The sequence below is a fragment of the Manis pentadactyla genome, chromosome X, assembly GCF_030020395.1.
Source record: "Manis pentadactyla isolate mManPen7 chromosome X, mManPen7.hap1, whole genome shotgun sequence".
NCBI classification, from domain to species: domain Eukaryota; kingdom Metazoa; phylum Chordata; class Mammalia; order Pholidota; family Manidae; genus Manis; species Manis pentadactyla.
In genome coordinates, this window is record NC_080038.1 from 66356305 (window position 1) to 66377112 (window position 20808).

A 20808-nucleotide genomic window follows, 5' to 3' on the forward strand; every position below is an offset into this window, starting at 1 on the left:
TGTAAGTCATGAAACCATAAAACTCTTAAAAAAAAAACCTAGGCAAAAATCTCTTAGACATAAACATGAGTGACCTCTTCTTGAACATATCTCCCCGGGCAAGGGAAACAATAGCAAAAATGAACAAATGGGACTATATCAAGCTGAAAAGCTTCTGTACAGCAAAGGACACCATCAATAGAACAAAAAGGTATCCTACAGTATGGGAGAATATATTCGTAAATGACAGATCCGATAAAGGGTTGACATCCAAAATATATAAAGAGCTCACACACCTCAACAAACAAAAAGCAAATAATCCAATTAAAAAATGGGCAGAGGAGCTGAATAGACAGTTCTCTAAAGAAGAAATTCAGATGGCCAAAGACACATGAAAAGATGCTCCACATCGCTTGTCATCAGAGAAATGCAAATTAAAACCACAATGAGATATCATCTCACACCAGTAAGGATGGCTACCATCCAAAAGACAAACAACAACAAATGTTGGCGAGATTGTGGAGAAAGGGGAACCCTCCTACACTGCTGGTGGGAATGTAAATTGGTTCAACCATTGAGGAAAGCAGTATGGAGGTTCCTCAAAATGCTCAAAATAGAAATACCATTTGACCCAGGAATTCCACCTCTAGAAATTTACCCTAAGAATGCAGTACTCCAGTTTTGAAAAAGACAGATGCACCCCTATGTTTATCACTGCACTATTTACAATAGCCAAGATATGGAAGCAACCTAAATGTCCATCAGTAGATGAATGGATAAAGAAGATGTGGTACATATACACAATGGGATATTACTCAGCCATAAGAAAAAAAGACCCTACCATTTGCAACAACATGGATGGAGCTAGAGGGCATTATGCTCAGTGAAATAAGCCATGTGGAGAAAGACAAGTACCAAATGATTTCACTCATATGTGGAGTATAAGCACAAAGGAAAACTGAAGGAACAAAACAGCAGCAGAATCACAGAACCCAAGAATGGACTAACAGTTACCAAAGGGAAAGGGACTGGGGAGGATGGGTGGGAAGGAAAGGATAAGGGCGGGGAAAAATAAAGGGGGCATTACGATTTGCATGTATAGTGTGGGGGGTGCACGGGGAGGGCTGTGCAACATAGAGAAGATAAGTAGTGATTTTACAGCATCTTACTATTTTGATGGACAGTGACTGTGAAGGGGTATGTGGGGGGACTTGGTGAAGGGGGGAGCCTAGTAAATATAATGTTCTTCATGTAATGGTAGATTAATGATACCAAAATCAAAAAAAATTTATGTTGGAGAAAAAGGTGAAATTTGAGACAAGTGCTCCTACTATCAAACTTGTTACTCAGATTTCAGAAACACTGTCTCAAACTAGTATCTCACATAAAATATTTAAGTTAATAATCCACATGCAATACATGTAACAATCACATTCATCAGAACACTGTTTAAAACAACACACCAATTAGCTTGAATGAAACTGAATAAAATCAAAACACTGAAAATTGCCTTTGGATTATTTGCATTTGGATATTGCCAAGGAATGACTCTACCCCTTGGGTCTTAAATAGGCATGTTGGAAGATTAGCTAGAGGTCATTAAGTGGCTCTTCCCTACTCCATATACCCTACACAAATGCCTTTCCCCTTCTCCACCTCTGGTGTTCTCAGGGTACTTTAGCTCTCAGGAAAAAAAGGAAGAAATGCATACCTAAGGAACAGCTTACCTGGCTGTATCACAGTAATTTAATTGGAAAATGAGGGGCAAAATATGGAAATTGGGACAGATTGTGGTTCTTAAGTTTGTTTCTGCAACCTATGGTTAAGTTTCAAAATGAGCAGAAACATTTAGGGTAGAACAGTCACTTCTAGTTACAGGAACTTTTAATCAACCTACAGCTAAACACTCCCTAAACTTAATCAAAGGCAACTGTCACTCACTCACCTACCCTAATATGAACATAAAAAATCTCCCAACAAAGTCAGGCTTCTCACTATCGGGGTGGGAAGGAACAGATAGGCAAGGAGAGCAGACTACAGTGATTCATGTGGTAATGGGTTAGAGTTAGAGACATCAGTGTGAACCCAATGTTCAACTTAAAATAGATACAGATGGTTACATATAGATATGTGCATATACACAAGTTAGTATGCACACATGTCTCCTCCCTCTTCTCACCTAAGAGAGTGTTGAAGCAATGATACCCAAGTAATAGTGAACATACATAGCACCTAGATCTTGACTTCTAATACTGTTCTCCAATTAAAAGAGTCAGGGCTCCTTGAAGAAATGATGAACTCCAGGACTGTGACAGGAGATACACAAATGAGCCTGGAGCACCTTGTGTCAAAAGCGAAGTGCTGAAACAAAAAACAGAACCCACAATGTCGCGGTATGTCAAAGGAGCCGACTGAAAGAGCTCCCAATGGCCAAAGCTGGAACAATCTGAACAGAAGTGGTATTGGGATTATACCCCAGAGCATCAAATAAATATCATAAATCCATACTGATAGAAATGAATTATTGAATAAATACATAAACCGAGGAGAAAAGACACATTCCCTGTGCAGAAGAATTCCAAACAATTTTAGTTACTTGATCATCAAAGAGGTGGAGCAGAACTCCATACTCCTTAGATGTTGGCTACACATACTGGTTGCCTTTCAAAGAATATAGTATGGAAAGGGGAAAAAAATAGTAATTTTATATGTATTTGTAGAAACCTGGCAAACCGTATTTTAGCCAGGTGCTCATGGTCAACATCAACAGTGATACCATTTTGATGTATGTACTCTTGAGAAAAATGGCTGTCTACTTCTGTGGTCCGTTCTCCTCCCCAAAATCTTGTAAGCCCAGTCTGGTCATGAGAAGAACATCAGAAAAATCTCAAAAGAGGGGCATTCTACAAAATAGTTGACCATTAGTCCTAAAAACAGTCAAGGCCGTCAAAAATAAGGAAAGTCTGAGAAACTGTCATAACCAGGAGAAGCCTAAGGAGAACATACTATTAGATGCAATGTGGTATCCTGGATGAGATCCTGGAATGTAGAAAGAGCATTAGGGAAAAAATGAGGAAAGGACTTTAGTTAATAATAATGTATTAATATTCATTAATTGTGACAAATTGTACCATAGTACTGTAAGATGATGACAGGGAAAATTGGGTGTGGGATATACAGGAAGCCTCTCTGTATTATCTTTAGAATCATCCTGTAAACCCCTAAAACTCTTCTAAATATGGTTTGTTTCTTTAATCTCCCAACTAGATGCTGAAGGATTATAATACGCAGTTTTTGAAAAGCAAGCAAAATGGAACCTGAGAACTGCTAATTCTATGTTCCAGATTTTACTACAGTAGGTACCATCATTGTTTTCCTATCTGGCCTAAAAACTTGTTCTCTTTCTTGTCTGTTTATAGGGATTTAATTGTTGTCAGTTCTAAAGTTGAAATACATGAAACCCAAATAGTCAAGTATCCGTAATATCCAAAAGTTACTTAAAAGACATTAGCAATTACACTCTTGTTCTTCTTGTTCATCAACAGATTTCCTGGAAGGACCTAGTCAATCCATTATAAAAAGGCAACAGGGAGTAAATAGCTAGTTTTCAGTCAAGGGAAACATGTAAGCCTGGAAAATTTTAATGATATATATAGACCACAGAGTAATGTTCACTGACACTGCACAATGGCAGTCATACTAACAGCGTAAAAATATAGTCTGCCAAAAGTTTTCAAAGCTATGGATAAAGTAAACTAGACATTTTATGAGATTCAGTAATATACACTGATCTTCCAGCCATACTCCTATTTTGAAATTATTACATGTATTCGATTACATATTTGATCCATCAAGAGGGTATCACTTGGGTCTGCTGCATAGCCTCTTATTTTGTATTTTCAGAGAAGCTAGAAGAACAGTGTTCTAGTTGGTCAAACAAAATAGTATTTTAAAGTCTATCTATCATCTAAGAAATCTAGCACTGGTCAAATTTAAATTTTGCTTCAATCCCTTATCCTAACGTAATCAAATGAAAATCTCATCTCCAATGTAAGTATCAAAACAGTAAAGGAAAGAGTTACCAGACTCATTAGTACAGGATGCACAAGGAGCCTAACATTCCACGTCTCAGTGCTCTAATTTGGAGAGAGTCCAAGGAAGAGCAATCCAGTAAAGCCTAAATCACCAACAAAAATGTAGCCAACTCAATGGCACCAATAAAATGGTACATAACTGTGCATGGTCACTGTAACTTGTTAAATTCAGCAGGCCAGCTAAGTCTGAAATACTTGAGATCCAACTTGAGTTGGATTTTGAAGGACACTGGCATTAAGTGCTATTTGTCTGTGGCCAAAAATATGGTAATGGGAAAATCAAGTTTTCTTCCAAGCCATTCTGTACAACGACGCAGAGGAAGGCATTAGCTCTGTTTAACCACATGCATCAGTACTCTTTGCCATCTAAGCTTACAGGGCTTCAGGGAATAGTCAGGCCAGTTCAGATACGAGTTTCCTTCTCTTTAAGCTAGTAAAAATTTTCCAGGACAGTTTTCACAAGTAAGAGTTATTTTAGCAACCACCACAGATCAATTTCTAATACTTTATTTCAAGTCACAACTCCTATCCAGGTGTACATTTGGTAACCAAGGCCCAGATACCCGGAAAAGAACTTAGGAAAGCTTAATCATATCAGCCCTGGGTCTTATGATCCTCTACAATAACTTAATTTGGAGAGGGTGGTTTGGTTAGAGAAATGTGTAGGTAAGTTATAGATAAGTAGAAAAGCTGAGGGAAGACAAGTATCAAATGATTTCACTCATCTGTGGAGTATAAGAACAAAGAAAAAACTGAAGGAACAAACAGCAGCAGACTCACAGAACCCAAGAATGGACTAACAGTTACCAAAGGGAAAGGGACTGGGGAGGATGGGTGGGAAGGGAGGGATAAAGAGGAAAAGGGGCATTACGATTAGCACACTTAATGTATTGCAGGGGCATGGGGAGAGCAGTGCAACACAGAGAAGACAAGTAGTGATTCTACAGCATCTTACTACGTTGATGGACAGTGACTAATGGGGTATGTGGTGGGGACTTCATAATGGGGGGAGTCTAGTAACCATAATATTGCTCATGTAATTGTACATTAATAATAGCAAAATTAAAAATGAAAAGAAAAGCTGAGGGGGAATATGGGAAAAGATGCACAAAACCAAGATCAGAAAACTTTCCCCAATCCTGTATTTTAAGGTTCTAGGAGGAGCAAAGTCAGAAAAGAAATCATGGTAACCAATTAGAAAAATGACCAAAAAAGTTAGGTGCTTTTTTGGACCCTTTGAAATTTTTCCAAATGACAAAATGCTATTTTCAGGGGTTTAAGTGTTGAAATCAAGTCCCTGTCTTAATTCACCAGCAGTCCCTAGACACTGAAGTTGAGCTGGATGGTGATTTGATCCAAGGATAGAACCAGGACCAAATAGTTACCCTTCCAAATAGGATCAAAGGCTAGGTATTCTCACTCCCAGTTCAGAACATTTTCATACTTTTGCGAGCATCTTAGTCCTTCTGCCCCCAACCCATGAAAAAGAATAATGATTCACTCCATCTTAGAGAATGTGTGCTTCAGTAAAATGCACTTGCAAAAAGCAAGGAATACTGCAGTGTCTGTAAGCTCTCAGCATATGCATCCCAAGTCAAATGTCCCAAGCCAAAATGACCAAGGTGCTCCCTCAGCATACCTTTCATTTTCCCCTCCCCATCACTTTGCTCAGTAAGAGTGTTTCCCCTACTCTTCTTCCTCTATGCCCCACAGAACTTCCCAATATTTTTATGGTACTCATCCAGTTGCCTGCCATTATAATGACTCGTTCATGTCTGCATTCTCCATGAGAGGAAATTCCTTGACAGGACTCATTCTCTGGTTTTGCTATTTATTCCACTACCAAATAAATATTTGGTAACATGAGAATTATCTAAATTTTTCAGATGCCCTCATTTCCAGAGCATGCCTTTTTCTAGCTGCTAGAGATTTTATTTTAAGATATGAACTGAAATGTAACTCCAAGATTCACCTTTGCATGCTGGTTTAGTGTAGGTCTCAATCCACGTAAAATTGATCCGTCCTTCCTCTTGAATGGGGTTACAGAACAGGCTCAGAATTCATCCCTTTAAAATATATTCCAATAAATAGTTAGAGTTGTATATTAGTATTGAGTGATAATTAGTAGCAAAGACCAGTGTTTCTCAAATTGGGTTGATAAGAACCCTGGGGGTTTGTGGATATATTCTCATGGATCCCCAAGTCCTGCATAAATTATAGACAATATTATATATCTTTGACAAAGACCATCTTGAACCTAGAAAACATGTTTACATTTCAAATAACTGTCTTAAGTCAGTATTTCTGAAAACACATGTTTTTGTTTTGTTCCTTTAAGAGGTGTTTCACCCTGACAGATTACTTCAGTTTCAGAAACAGTGGTAATAGACCATGTTTCTAGGAAGGCTCAGGACCCTTTGTATATTACCCATCAGACAAATAATGTCTTTAGGCAGTGGGGCAGGGGGCAAAGAAGATGGGGGCAGAACAAGCCATGAGAAAATGTGGATATGAATTAAAACGGGCAGTAAGAGAGCTGAGCTCATTAATATGGTTCTTCCTGCTCCTGCTAGGATACATGGATGTGCACAAAAAATATGTCAAATTTGATGTTAAAATGTTTTTTCGGCTGGACTTTTATGTTTATTTTACATTTGGGAGGCTGTTTTTTAGTTTACCAAGATAACTGTTGAAAAAGGTGAAGGGGAAGAAAATATATCAACTTCATCATAAAGTGGTCAAGGTCATGGTTTTCTTACAAAACTTAACACACCTCCATTGCCCTCTTGCCAAACAGGTTCCAAAAATACCTCATACTAAAAAGGCTTCACTATTCTCACCTGTTCTTGGGCAGAGATAGAATAAAAAGGTACACAAAGCCAACATATCAGGTTTATACCACCAATTTTTGAGCCTTGAAAAGCTCAAGCTTTTAATGAGATTTAACGATCAACAATTTGCCAGCCTTGGCATATAGCCAAACAAAATGACTAGGCCTTACCTCTTCAATCTAAGAGGTAAAAACCAAATGACATTTAAATAAACCAACTGGACTAGGCAGATGGCTGCAGTATTAATCAGATCCTGGACCAAAGAGAAAAGGTAAACTCAACTCCTTTTTTTTAAGTTTATCTTATCAACTTCATACCCTAGCAGGTTCTCTTCTTAAAACTCTGTAACTTCTAATTCACGAGACAGCACTTGATTATCATTTCCTAAAGTTGTTTCAAATGCATTTATATTAGCTTCTCAACAATACAGCCATCTCTGGGATGGGATTATATAGGACTATATCATTTCTACCCCTCTATTCAGTGTAACCTAGTGGAGGGCTAGGTACACAACATTAATTTTATAATTCTGTTGGTTAAGTCATGTGGTGATGTATACATAAATTGCAGATGAGGTGAGAACAGAGAGGGAGACATATAGGACCCTCTGACTTCTCTGGGTAGCATCTAAGAGAAAGAAAATAGAACAGGGAAAAGATTACTTAATAGCTACAAAGTAGTACTTACAGTATCCTAAAGAGCCAGAGACTCTTCTTACAGATGTTCAAGGAGCAGTAGTGCAAACTGCACCCTGAGCTGGGCCAATCTTGACATCCTTCTCAGAGGAATAGTATTCTTTTTCAGTGATTACAAAGAACTGCTGCTGTGATGACTAGTTATTTGCTTCAGCAGTTCCATATTTAATACTTCTCTGCCACCAAACACCCTGCACACTAAAGGCTGGCTTATTATTCATTTTTACAAGGCAGCTATCTCACTGTTGACATTTATGTCCAGAATAATGATTAGATCTTGGCTTACATTTCTTTTAATATATAATAGGGAAACTGGTCCCATTATTTCTAAGTCCTCACTTCAGTGTGGTGCCTCAGGCTACTTTAAATAAGCTGAATTAAACAGGGTGTATTTTATATAATAAGTTAATCAAACAAGGTGATCTGTGGTTTTCAAAAGCACCTCAGCATTCTGTTCTCTACATCCTTTTATAGCAATCTTCTTGAAATAAGTTAAGGACTGCCTGGTGCTCCAGATGAAGAAATTTAAGTGTTAGAAAGTTTAGGCAGTTTTCCTAATAGTGAATGATGGTAAAGCCCAAACAAAGAATAGTTTTAAAATGGTTTAAAATGTTGGCAGAACCCAAACGTACTGTTCTTAAGATTTCCACTCCTTAACTACTTTGCTCATACTAAAACAGGAAGCGTCACAGTGGTCTATCCACAGACCCACCACCCTTAATCAAATGAGAGACACTGGTCATCAAGCACATCATAAAAATGGGGTTTTTAGACTTCGGAAACTTAATGACCAGGTTATCTATCAGCTCCACCTTGCAGTCCACATGTCTTTCTTAAAAAATAAAAACTTAACAGCAACGTTTTGGTTGTATCCTGGCAACTGGCACTGTACCATAGCAATAGTCAACAACTGAGAGATTCTTAGCCAGGAACCTGCTCTGAAAGAAGAATGCAGAGATAATGCTAACCCTCTCTGGGGAGACAATTTTCAACCGATACTTGTACATATATATTAAAAATCCTAAAGGGTGGCAATCCAGCTACCTCTAGTATTTTGCCCAGTAAAGCAGTAACAAGGGTGGGCAGGGATGGTTCCTGTCCCTAGAATGTGACAATAATTGAACTGAGATCATTCATAAATGCAAGAAAAGGAGTGAAGGCCCATCCACCTAGTTCAGGCCTGCTGCTTGTAGTCAACACTGCACAAATACATCAAAGTAGTATGGAGATACTGGTCTGATGGGCTGAAACATAGGATGGTCAGTACTGTATTAATACACAGAGGGGGCTTGGGTAGTCAGCGCTACTCAAGAGCAATGCAAAGAAGGGAAGTGCAGGGGTCCATTTCTGATGGGCAGGACCAGGGAAAGTGCAACTTGAGGCACTGGAGCAATACAAAGTGGGTAAACCAATGACATCTGGGATTGTGAACATCTGAAGTCCAAGACAAAGGGCCTTCCTTGCCCAATCAACATTCCCCAGCAACAATGCAAAGGGACAAGGTGGGGGCGGGAGGGGCAAAGGAGCCCTATCTTGTCTAATGGCGGGACACATGGACTCCTGGAATCGTAAGCATTAACAGTTCATAACGGTCCAAAGGCAGGCAGGAGGTGGGGAGAGGGAAGAGGTATGACCATGACTACTGGGAATGTGTGTATGAAACACTGCAGCAATACAAAAGGAGTGGGAGTATGGGTCACTGTTTGATGGACAAGTTCATGGCATACTGCAGTGTTTATACTGTATGCTACCATGGGCAACTGGGCTGGGAGTGTTTTGCCTAACAAGGCCAGGAAGGAAAAACTCATTGCTAATTGCCGTCATGCTCATTAACAGTCCCAGGAAGTTTTGTGTGATCAGCTGCCCCTGCAGTAATGCAAAAGGGGCAAAAGCAAATGGTATCCTATTCTAACAGAAAGGGGCAGAGACAACTGCGATATTCACATTAATAGTCCAAGAAAGGGGCCTTTGTATCCCTGATGTATGGAAAAGGTGTACAAGGGTCCTATCTAATGATCAGTACTTTGAATCATTATTACTGGTCCATATTAATTGTCAAAGAGGTAAGGTCCTGATAGCATATCTCAGCAGCAATACACAGGCAGCAGTAGGGGCACAGAGCATCCTTTCCTATTGTACAGGTCCATATCTAAATACAATTATACACGTTAATATTATCTCCAGAAGAGCTCACTCATGGTTAACATGCCCCTGATGCAAAGAGGTTGAGGGACTGCAATCCTAATCCAACAGCAGAGATGGACAATTGCAATTATGCACATTAAAGTCCAAAAGGGCGAGCATTAGGTAACCAGTATCTCCTTTCTCTAAGCAGAGGATACAGGGGATCTGCTATAAGACATACTGAGAAAATTTCATCTGTGCACATATATTTTCCAAGTGAGGGTCCTGAGTAGTGGGCACTGCCTGCTGAAAATGCTAAGGAAGCAGGTAGGGAGGGCCCTTATCTAGTGTACAGGAGAAAATGCAATTGCACAGAAGAGGGCCTTGGTTGATCAGTGCACACTGTTGTACTGTAAAGGGAAGCTGAGGTGATATGACTTTAAGACATCTGCTGAGGAAGACAGTAGTTTCAATTATGTATATTAACAGTCCTCTAAAAGGGGCCTTGGGGGAAAACAGTGTCCCCTGCAGTAATGCAAAGTTACAACAGTCCTGGAAGTGACAGTTGTGGAACACTGCAATTCTGTACTTAACTGTCTAAATGTAAAGGTCTTAGCAGTGGGCTCCATCTTATCATATAGGAAGGCAGAGGAAGTGGGGGGGTGGCGGTGAGGGGGAGTGGTCCTTGTCTAGTGTACAAGACCCCAGACAAATGCAATTATGCACATAAAACAGGACAAGAAAAGGGAACTGAGGGGTCAGCACTTAAGGGTCCAAGTATACTTGAAGGCAATAGAATAGTACGAAATAAGTTGCAGGTATGTACATTAATGTCCAAGGAAATGGTGTGGTCAATTAAAACTGTGCACTTTGTATAAAATAGAAGGATCTTAAGGTAATGAGCATTCCCTGCTAAAAGTCCAAGGGGGAGGGAAGAGAGATATCCTTATCCAGTGTATGGGAACATGTACAAATGCAATTATGCACAATAGCAAGCCATGAAAAGAGGCCTTAGTGACCAGCACCCCTGCTGCACTACAAAAGGGGTCTGAGAGGGTAGGATCTTAAGTGGGACAAGCCATGTGCAATTATGCACATTAATGTCCAAGGTGCATGTCTGTGGTCGATTGCAGTTGTGAACCTCGACTGTCCAAGTTTAACATTCTTGGGGAAGGGGCCCTCCCTGCTGAAAGAGAAGAGGAGTGGGGGGAGGTGTCCTTGCCTAATTCACAGGAACCCAAAGACAATTAACCATATTAACAGGCCAAGAAATGGGCCCTTAGGGGTAAAAATCCCTGCAAAACTTAAAAGGGACTGTGAGGAGAAAGGATCCTAATGTAATTGTCATTATGCACATTCACAGTTTGAGAGAGGGGCCATAAGTGGACAGTAACCCATGCAGTAAAGCAAAGAGGGTATGAAAAGCAATCAGGAACCCAAGGTAACTTAAGACCACGGACAACTGTAATTACATATCCACAGTCCCAAGAGAAGGTCTTTATGATGTGTGACAGTACCTGTTTCAGTAAGTGCAGAATATGATCTAAAAGGCACAGTAGTGGACAACTCAGAGTGTCTATAAGACAATAAGAGTGTATACATTAAGTACATTAGTGTGTAAGGTCTTGAGCAATAGGCACCTCCTGCTAGAATATTAATAGTATGAAGAGGGTCTTAAACGTGATATACAGGTGCAGAAGTAAATATAACTCTGCACAGTAACAATCCAAGAGAGTGAATCTTGGCTAGCCAGAAGCCCCTGCAGTAATGTAAATGGGGCGAGGAAGTGGGATCCCATTCTGACATAAAGGAGCATGGATTACTGAAATTATGCACACTTAAATTGTACAGGAGAAGTAGCCATAGATGCTCAGCACCCCCATGTAAAGGAGGTGTGATGGGGATCAGATCCTAGTGCAATTTTGCACATTAAACTGGCCAAAAGAAAAGACTTCAGGTGGTCAGTATAATATAATACCCCTGCTATAATACCAAGAAGTAAGGATATTAGCTTATTATCAGGAGGGCACATGTGCATTAAAGTCCCAAATGAAGGACTTTGGGTGACTAGCATCCCCTGCTGTAATATGAAACAGGTGGGATATTAAAGGGAGGGACCATGAAAATTGGAATTTTGCACATCAGTAGTCCCAGAAAAAGTTAATGTGGTAGTTAAAAAAAGTAACACCTTCTTTTAAACAAAGAGTACAGGGGACTTAAATGAAAGACATAGCTATAGTCAATTATCACGGCTCACTTTAACTACCCAGGCACAAAGGTCTTGAGTAAAGGACATCCACTGATGAATACAAGGGAAATAAGTGAGGATTTTATATACTGCAGAGTAAGAGGGACAAATGCAATTATGCACGGTAACAGTGCAAAAAAAGCAGCCTTGTGTTCAGCAGGTAATGCTGTAGTGCTAACAGGGTGTGAGAGGAAGGGATGCACCTTGACAATCTCAAGTACCATCTGAGGTAATGCAAAGGGAGTAGGAGGGGACTGTATCATAGACTAACAGAAGGGACCACTGCTGCAGTTAGGCACCTTAACAGTCCCAAGTGCCTTCCCAGGTAACATAAAGGGATTGGGAGATTATGGGATCCTAAACTAACAAAAGAGATCACACCTGCCTTCAGTCCCAAGTACTCTCTGTGGTAATGCAAACGAAATTGAAAGGCATGGATCCCCAAACTAGCAGAAGGGACCACAGCTACAATCGAGCACTTTGACAGCCCCAAACCTTTCCAGGTAATGTAAAGGGAGTGGGAGGTCATGAGATCCTAAAATACAAAAGGGACCATGGCTGCTGTTAAGCACTTTCAAAGTCCCAAGTACCCTCTGTGTAATGCAAAGAGGGTAAAGAGGGCAGGGGAAACCATACTAATAGGAAGGGACCACAGCTCAATTAAGCACTTTTAACAGTCCCAAATACAATCCCAAGTACTGTAAATGCAGTATAAGACCATGGGAAACGGTGTACTTTAATAGTCCCGAAAACTGCCGGGGAACGTCAGAGAAGTTGGTGACGTGGGATTCCAGACAAGAGAAAGGACCACAGCTATAAGTGAGCATTTAACAGCCCCAAACACCCTCTGCTGTAATGCAAAGGAGTTGGAAGGTGTTGGATGCTAGACTACCACAGCAGAACACAGCTGCAGTTAAGCACCTTTCAGTAACAAATCTGCAACCAAGTAATGGAAAGGAGGTGAGATCCTAGATTGACAAAAGGGACCATACCTTCATTTAGGCACATTAACAGTCCAAAGTACCATCTATGGTAAAGCAAAGTAAGTTAGAGGGCAAGTGACTCCAGACTACAGAAGGGACCACAGCTGCAAATGAGCACGTTAATAGTCCCAAATCTGCTTCCAGGTCACGCAAAAGGAGTGGAAAGGATGGGAAACTAGACCAACATGAGACCGTAGCTGCAACTGAGCACTTTAATGGTCCCCCAAATCCTTCCAGGTAATGTAAAGGGAGTTGGAGGGCATGGGATCCTAGACTAACATACAGGACTCTAGCTACAATTAAGCACCTTTCTGTCCCAAGTACCCCCAAGTCATACAGAAGAGTAGGAAGGGATGGGATCCTAGATTAACTCAAGGGACCACAGTTGCAGATGAGCACATCATTAATCCCAAGTGCCCTCTACTAAAAAGCAGAGAATTGGAGGGCAAGGGAAACTTGACTAAAAGAAGGGGCCACAGCTACAATCAAGCCCATTAAAGGTCTCAAGTACCCTCTACAGTAATGCAAAGGGAGTTGGAGGGGATGAGATCTTAGGTTAACATAGGGACAAGAGATGCATTTAAGCACATTAACAGTCCCTTCTACCCTGAGGTATGCACAAGTAGAAAGGGATGGGATCCTAGACTAACAAAAGTAACTGTAGTGCATTTACAAGCATATTAATAGTCCCAGGTACCCTCTGCAAAGGAGTTAGGTGGGTATGGGATCCTAGGTTAACTGATGGGACACATGCATTTATGCACCTAACAGTCCTTAATACTGTCTGTGGTAATGCAAAGTGAGTAGGAGAGTATGAGATCCTAGACTAACAAAAGGGACTCTGGCTGCATTTGAGTACATTAACAGTCCCAGGAACCCTTTGCAGTGATGCAAAGGGAGTTGGGTGGGAATGGGATCCTAGATTAACATAAGGGACCAGAGCTTGCATTTATGCACTTTAACAGTCCCTTGTACCCTCCAAAGCAATGTAGAGGGCATTAGATGAGGACAGGATATTAGATTATCATTAAGTGACCGCAGGTACATTTAAACACATTACCAATCCTCGTACCCTCTGTGTTAATGCAAAGAAAGTGGGGGGGGGGGGGATGCCATCCTAGGTTAACATTAGGGACTGTGGCTGCAATGAAGCACAGTAATAGTCCCTTGTACCCTCTGCAATAATGTAAAGGGAGTCAGATGGGGATTGGATCCTAAGCTAACAGGAGGGATTGTAACTGAATTTAAGCACATGAGAAGTTCCCTGTACCCTCTTTTAATGCAAGGCAACAAGGGGGTGATACCCTACAATAACTGAAAGGACTGTAGCTTCATTTAAGCATATTAAGTCTCATGTTACCCTTCAATAATTCAAAGGGAGTTAGATGGGGATAAGACTCCAGGTTAACATAAGGGACCATAACTGCATTTAAGCACATCAACAGTCCCTTGTACCCTGAAGTAATGTAGGAGGGGTGGGATCCTAGACTAATAAGGGAAAATAGCAACATTAAACATATTACCAGTCCCTTGTGCCCTCTGTGGTAATGAAAAGCAAGTAGAAAGGGATGGGATCCTATGAACAAAAGGGACTATAGCGACTTTTAAGCACATTAACAGTCCCAAGTACTCTCTGTTGTGATGCAAAGGAAGGTAGAAAGATGGAATCTAAACATATTTAAGGAGCAAAAACTGCATTTAAGCATATCAATGGTCCAGGTACCCTACCTAATAGTGCTAAGGGAGCTAAGTGGGTATAGGATCCTCCTTTAACAAAACGGACACCAGCTGCATTAAATCACAGTAAGTCCCAAATACCCTCTGCTCTTAACACAAAGGGAGCAGAAGGGGATGAGATCCAAGACTAACAGAAGGCACTATAGCTGCATTTAAGCACATGAATAGTCCCAAGCATCCTCTGCAATAATGTAAAGAAATTAGGTATGTTGGGATTCTAGGTTAACATAAGGGACTTTAATTGCATTTAAGCACATTAACAGTCCCAAATTCACTCTCCTGTAATTCACATCAAGTAGAAAGGAACTGGTTCCTAGGCTAATAGAGTGGACTGTAGCTGCAGTTAAGCACATTAACAGTCCTAAGTAACCCCTGTACAATGTAAAGGAAGTTAGGTGTGAATGAAATCCTTGATTAACATAAGGGACCATAGCTGCAATTAAGCACAGTAGCAGTCCTTTGTACCCTCTGTGGTAATGCAAAGACAGTAGTAGGGGATGGGATTCTAGACTAACAGAAGGGACCATAGCCACATTAATCAGTTCAACAGTCCTTTGTGCCCTCTGTGGTCGGAGAGAATAGGTTGGGATAGGTTCCAAGACTAACAGAAGGGACTAAAGATGCACGCTAGCAGTCCCAATACTCTCCACTATGATCAAAAGGTGTGGGGAGAGTGGAATCCTACCCTAACATAAGGAACAATAACTGCATTTAAGCACATTAACAATCCCAAGTACTCTCTGTAGTAATGCAAATATGAGTAGAAAGGGATGGGATCCTACCAACAAAAGGAACTATACCAGCTTTTAAGCACATTAACAGTCCCAAGTACTCTGTTGTGATGCAAAGGAAGGTGGAAGGATGAAATCTAAACATATGTAAGGAGCAAAAACTGCATTTAAGCATGTCAACGGTCCAGCTACCCTCTGTAATAGCATTAAGGGAGTTAGGTGGGAATGGGATCTTAGGTTAACAAAAGGGACATCAGCTGTATTAAATCACAGCAACAGTCCCAAATACCCTCTGCTGTGATGCAAGGAGAGTTGGGGAGAATGGAATCCTGCACTAACAGAAGGGATAATAGCTTCATTTAAGCACATTAAAGTCCCAAGCATACCTTACAATATGTAGAAAATTAATCAGGTGGGTTGGGATCCTAGGTTAATATAAGGGACTATAACTGCATTTAAGCATATTTAAGTCCCAAATACCCTCTGCTGTGATGCAAAGGGGGCAGAAGGGGATGGGATCAAAGACTAATAAAGGGACTGTACTTGCATTTAAGGACATTAACAGTCCCAAGCTCACTCTCCTGTAATTCACATCAAGTATTAAGGGACTGGTTCCTAGGCTAAAAGAGTGGACTGTAGCTGTAATTAAGCACATTAACAGTCCTAAGTAATCCCTGCATAATATAAAGCCAGGTGTGAATGAGATCCTACATTAACATAAGGGACCACAGCTGCATTTAAGCACATTAACAGTCCCAAGCACCCTCTGCAATAATGGAAAGAGAATTAGGTAGCTTGCTATCCTAGGTTAACATAAGGGACTATAATTGCATTTAAGCACATTAACAGTCCCAAGTTTACTCTCCTATAATTCATACGAAGTAGTAAGGGACTGGTTCCTAGGCTAACAGAATGGACTATAGCTGCAGTTAAGCACATTAACAGTCCAAGTACTCTCTGTTGTGATGCAAAGTACTCTCTAGAAGGATGCAATCCCAAACATATTTAAGGGGCAAGAGCTGCATTTAAGCATATCAGCAGTCCAGGTACCCTCTGTAATAGCGTTAAGGGAGTTAGGTGGGTATGAGATCCTAGGTTAACAAAACAGACTGTAGCTGCATTACAGCACAGTACCAGTCCCAAATAGCCTCTGCTGTGGTGCAGCGGGAGTTGGGGAGGACGGAACCCTTCACTAACAGAAGGGATTGTAGTTGCATTTAAGCACATTAAAGTCCCAAATACTCTCTGCTGTAATGCAAAGGGAGTACAAGGGGATGGGATCCTAAACTAACAAAAAGAACTTCAGTTGCATTTAAGCACATTAGCAATCCGAAGCACCCTTTGCAATAATGGAAAGAGAATTAGGTGGGTTGCGATCCTAGGTTAATATAAGGGACTTTAATTGCATTTAAGCGCATTAACAGTCCCAAGTTTGCTCTCCTGTAATTCACATCAAGTAGAAAGGGATTGGTTCCTAGGCTAATAGAATGGACTGTAGCTGCAATTAAGCACATTAATAGTCCTAAGTAACCACTGAATAATGTAAAGGAAGTTAGGTGCAAATGAGATCCTAGATTAACATAAGGACCACAGCTGCATTTAAACACATTAACAGTCCCTTGTACCCTCTGTGGTAATGCAAAGACAGTAGAAGAGAATGGATTGTAGACTAACAAGGAACTGTAGCTGCAGTTATGCACATTAACAGTCCCAATTACCCTCCATTGTGATGTAAAGGGCGTTGGGCAGGACGGTATTGTACCCTAACATAAGGGAGTGTAGCTGCATTTAGGCACATTAACAGTCCCAAGTACTGTTGTGATGCAAAACAAGGTAGGAGGATGGAATCCCAGACATATTTAAGGGCCAAGAGTTGCATTTAAGCATATCAACAGTCCAGGTACTCTCTGTAATAGCGTTAAGGGAGTTAGATGGGTATGGGATCCTACGTTAACAAAAGGGACTGTAGCTGCATTACAGCACAGTGTCAGTCCCAAATAGCTTCTGCTGTGATGCAGCGGGAGTTGGGGAGGATGGAACCCTTTACTAACAGAAGGGATTGTAGTTGCATTTAAGCACATTAAAGTCCCAAATGCCCTCTGCTGTAATGCAAAGGGAGTAGAAGGGGACGGGATCCAAGACTAACAAAAGGGACTGTAGGTGTGTATAAGCACATTAAAGTCCCAAATACCCTCTGCTGTAATGCAAAGGGAGTACAAGGGGATGGGATCCTAAACTAACAAAAAGAACTTCAGCTACATTTAAGTACATTAACAGTCCCAAGCACCCTTTGCAATAATGGAAAGAGAATTAGGTACGTTGTGATCCTAGGTTAATATAAGGGACTTTAATTGCATTTAAGCACATTAACAGTCCCAAGTTTGCTCTCCTGTAATCTGCATCAAGTAGAAACGGTTTGGTTCCTAGACAAATATAATGGACTGTAGCTCCAATTAAGCACATTAACAGTTCTAAGTAACCCCTGTATAGTGTAAAGGAAGTTCGGTGTGAATGAGATCCTAGATTAACATAAGGGACCACCCCTGCATTTAAGCACATTAACAGTCCCCAGTACCCTCTGCTGTGATGCAACAGGAGTTGGGGAGGATGGAATCCTTCATTAACAGAACGGACTGTAGCTGCATTTAAACACTTTCAAAGTCCCTCGGTAATGCAAAGCCAGTAGTAGGGGGATGGGATCCTAGACTAACAGAAGGGACTGTAGCTGCAATTAAGCACATTAACAGTCCTAAATATCCTCTGCTATGATGCAAAGGGAGTAATAGGGCATGATTTCCTAGACTAACAAAGGGAACTGTACTGTACTTAAGTACATTAACAGTCCCAATCATCCTCTGCAATAATGGAAAGAGAATTAGTTGGGTTAGGATCCTAGATTAACATAAGAGACTATAATTACAGTTAAGCATATTAACAGTCCCAAGTTCACTCTCCTGTAATTCATATCAAGTAGAAAGGGACTTGTTCCTAGGCTAAAAGAATGGATTGTAGCTGCAATTAAGCGCATTAACAGTTCTAAGTAACTCCTGCATGACATAAAAGTTAGGTGTGAATAGGTCCTAGATTAACATGAGAGACCATAGCTGCATTTGAGCACATTAACAGTCCCTTGTACCTTCTGTGGTAATGCAAAGCCAGTAGTAGGGGATGGGATCCTAGACTAACAGAAGGCACAGTAGCTCTCCTGTAATTCACATCAAGTGGAAAGGTTCCTAAAATAATAGAATGGACTGTAGCTACATTTAAGCACATTAACAGTCCCAAGCATCCTCTACAAGAATGTAATGGGAGTTGGGGGAGGATGGAATCCTCCTTAACAAAAGAGACTAGCTGCATTTAAGCACATTAACAGTCCCAAGTACCTTCAGTGAGATGCAAAAGGCGCTAGGGCGGATGGGATCCAAGACTAACAAAAGGGACAGTAGCTGCATTTAAGCACATTAACAGTCCCAAGTACCCTCTGCTGTGATGCAAAGAGAGTAGGACTGGATGGGATCCTAGACTAGCAGAAAGGAGTGTAACTGCACTTAAGCACCTTAATCCTCGAAAATACTGTCTGCTGTAATGCAAGGGAGTAGAAGGGGATGGGATTGTAGACTAACAGAAGGGACTATAGCTGTAATTAAGCACATTAACAGTCCTAAATTCCCACTACAATGATGTAAAGCAATTTCAGGAGGATGGAATCCTTCACTAACATACTAGCATAGAGGACTGTAGCTGCATTTAAGCACATTAACAGGCCTAAGCACCCTCTGCAATAATCCAAAGCAAATTAGATGGGGATGGGATCCTAGGTTAGAACAAAACTTGGGATTGCAATTTTTCACATGAACAATTTCAGAAAATAGCCTTAGGTAATCAGCACCTTCCAACTGTAAAGATGGTGCAGGGTTCCTGATACAAAAGGCTCAGTTCTAGCCATTAGGATTGTGCATCTTGACCTAGTGCATATTTCTTTAGTAAGAGTCCCCTGCGAGAAAACAAATGGAAATGGGTGTAGCTAGTTCACAGGACATGGATGAATGTAATTATTGACATTACCAATTCAAGAGAAGGTTCCTTGTATGATCTGGCCACATTACATCATACAGATGGGCTACAGAGGCCCTGTCCAATGGCCAGGACTCTGGAGAACTGCAACTGTGTAAATTAAATGCCCAAGAACTGAGTTCTTGAATAATCTGCATTCCCTAGCAATATCCAAAGAGGTGAGGTGAGGAATTCTATTTTTTATTGCACTGGACCATGGATATATAGTTATGCACATTAATTTTAAGAGAAGGGAACTTGAGTATTCAGAACTCTTCATAAGTAATGACATAGTGGTAAGGGATATCCTATGCTAACTGGTGGGACAGTAGGTGGTAGGGGTTTTATAGATTAATGTATGGTGGTAAGTGGTCTACACTACCTAGGAGCAATGAAAGAGCATAAGTAGGTCTTAACTGTTAGGCAGGACCATGAGCACTTTTATGGTACCCATTAATATTTCAAAGTAAAGAACTTTTGAGAATGTGCCTCGCTGTAGTACAAAGAAGTTGCAAAGTACTTGTGTAATGAATGGGGTATGAACATTTGGGATTCTACTCAATAATTCAGGGAATGTGGTCTCAGGTAGTCAGCACTGCCTATCAGCAATACAAATGGGATGGACGTCTTTTGATTAATGGACAAGACAATGTGCAATTACAGCTTGGTACTATAATTGTCCAAGAATAGCAGAACACCCTAGAATGTGGGCAAAAATGATAGGGTGCCTTGTTTAATGACAAGGCTATGGTAATTGGGACTAAACACATTAAGTGTTGAACCAAAGACTTGGGTTCTCTGCACCCCATGCTGAATGCAAAAGGGTGGGATTTAATCCAATGGGTAAGGTTATGGTCAATTAGAATTTCACTCGGTGCAGAGTTCAGATGGAGGTGGGTCAGCACAATATATGAACATTTCCCAGAAAATTGGGACTGCGACGACTACTGCAGCAATGGCAGAGGAAAGGTTTCTCCTTCCCTAAGGGCAGGGGATTGAGAAGTAATTACAATTATGGACAATAATTATCTGATACGAAGCTCTTGATTAACATTAATGTGAAGGGTACAGATTCTTTGTTCTAACATGGGACATTGGACAAACGGGATTGGGCACATTAATTGAAAATGATGACTTAGCACAGAATATGAGCAATGCTGGGGGTAGATAGGGTATCCCAGTCTAAAGAATGGGAAGTGGACAACCTACTTTGAGCGTCTATTTAATGCAAACTGAGTCGCTTTAGAGAGAAATAAGACTGGGACTCGGGCTGGGGCTGGGCCGGGGCCGGGGCTGGGGCAGGGGCTAGGGCCGGGCTCAGGGCAGGGGCAGA

General features: G+C 40.9%; 1 protein-coding gene and 1 long non-coding RNA gene across 6 annotated transcripts in view; one reads left to right on the forward strand and one right to left on the reverse strand.

Annotated features, from left to right (window-relative positions):
- CHIC1 (cysteine rich hydrophobic domain 1) overlaps nucleotides 1–3608 on the forward strand; it is a 143677-nt gene extending 140069 nt beyond the window's left edge. The window contains exon 7 of the mRNA XM_036923925.2: nucleotides 3247–3608. The gene's annotated coding sequence lies outside the window, so the exon portion shown is untranslated. The remainder of the gene's footprint in view (nucleotides 1–3246) is intronic.
- The window catches only part of LOC118931430 (uncharacterized), a 31367-nt gene extending 14168 nt beyond the window's left edge, over nucleotides 1–17199 (reverse strand). The window contains exons 1-2 of one of the 5 annotated variants that reach the window (XR_008995133.1): nucleotides 7592–17199; nucleotides 6046–6139 (exon numbers count right to left, since the gene is read on the reverse strand). This is a non-coding gene — a long non-coding RNA (uncharacterized LOC118931430). The remainder of the gene's footprint in view (nucleotides 1–6045; nucleotides 6140–7591) is intronic. The other 4 variants (XR_008995134.1, XR_008995135.1, XR_008995132.1 and 1 more) reach the window with 4 other exon arrangements.
- Nucleotides 17200–20808: the final 3609 nt, after the last annotated feature.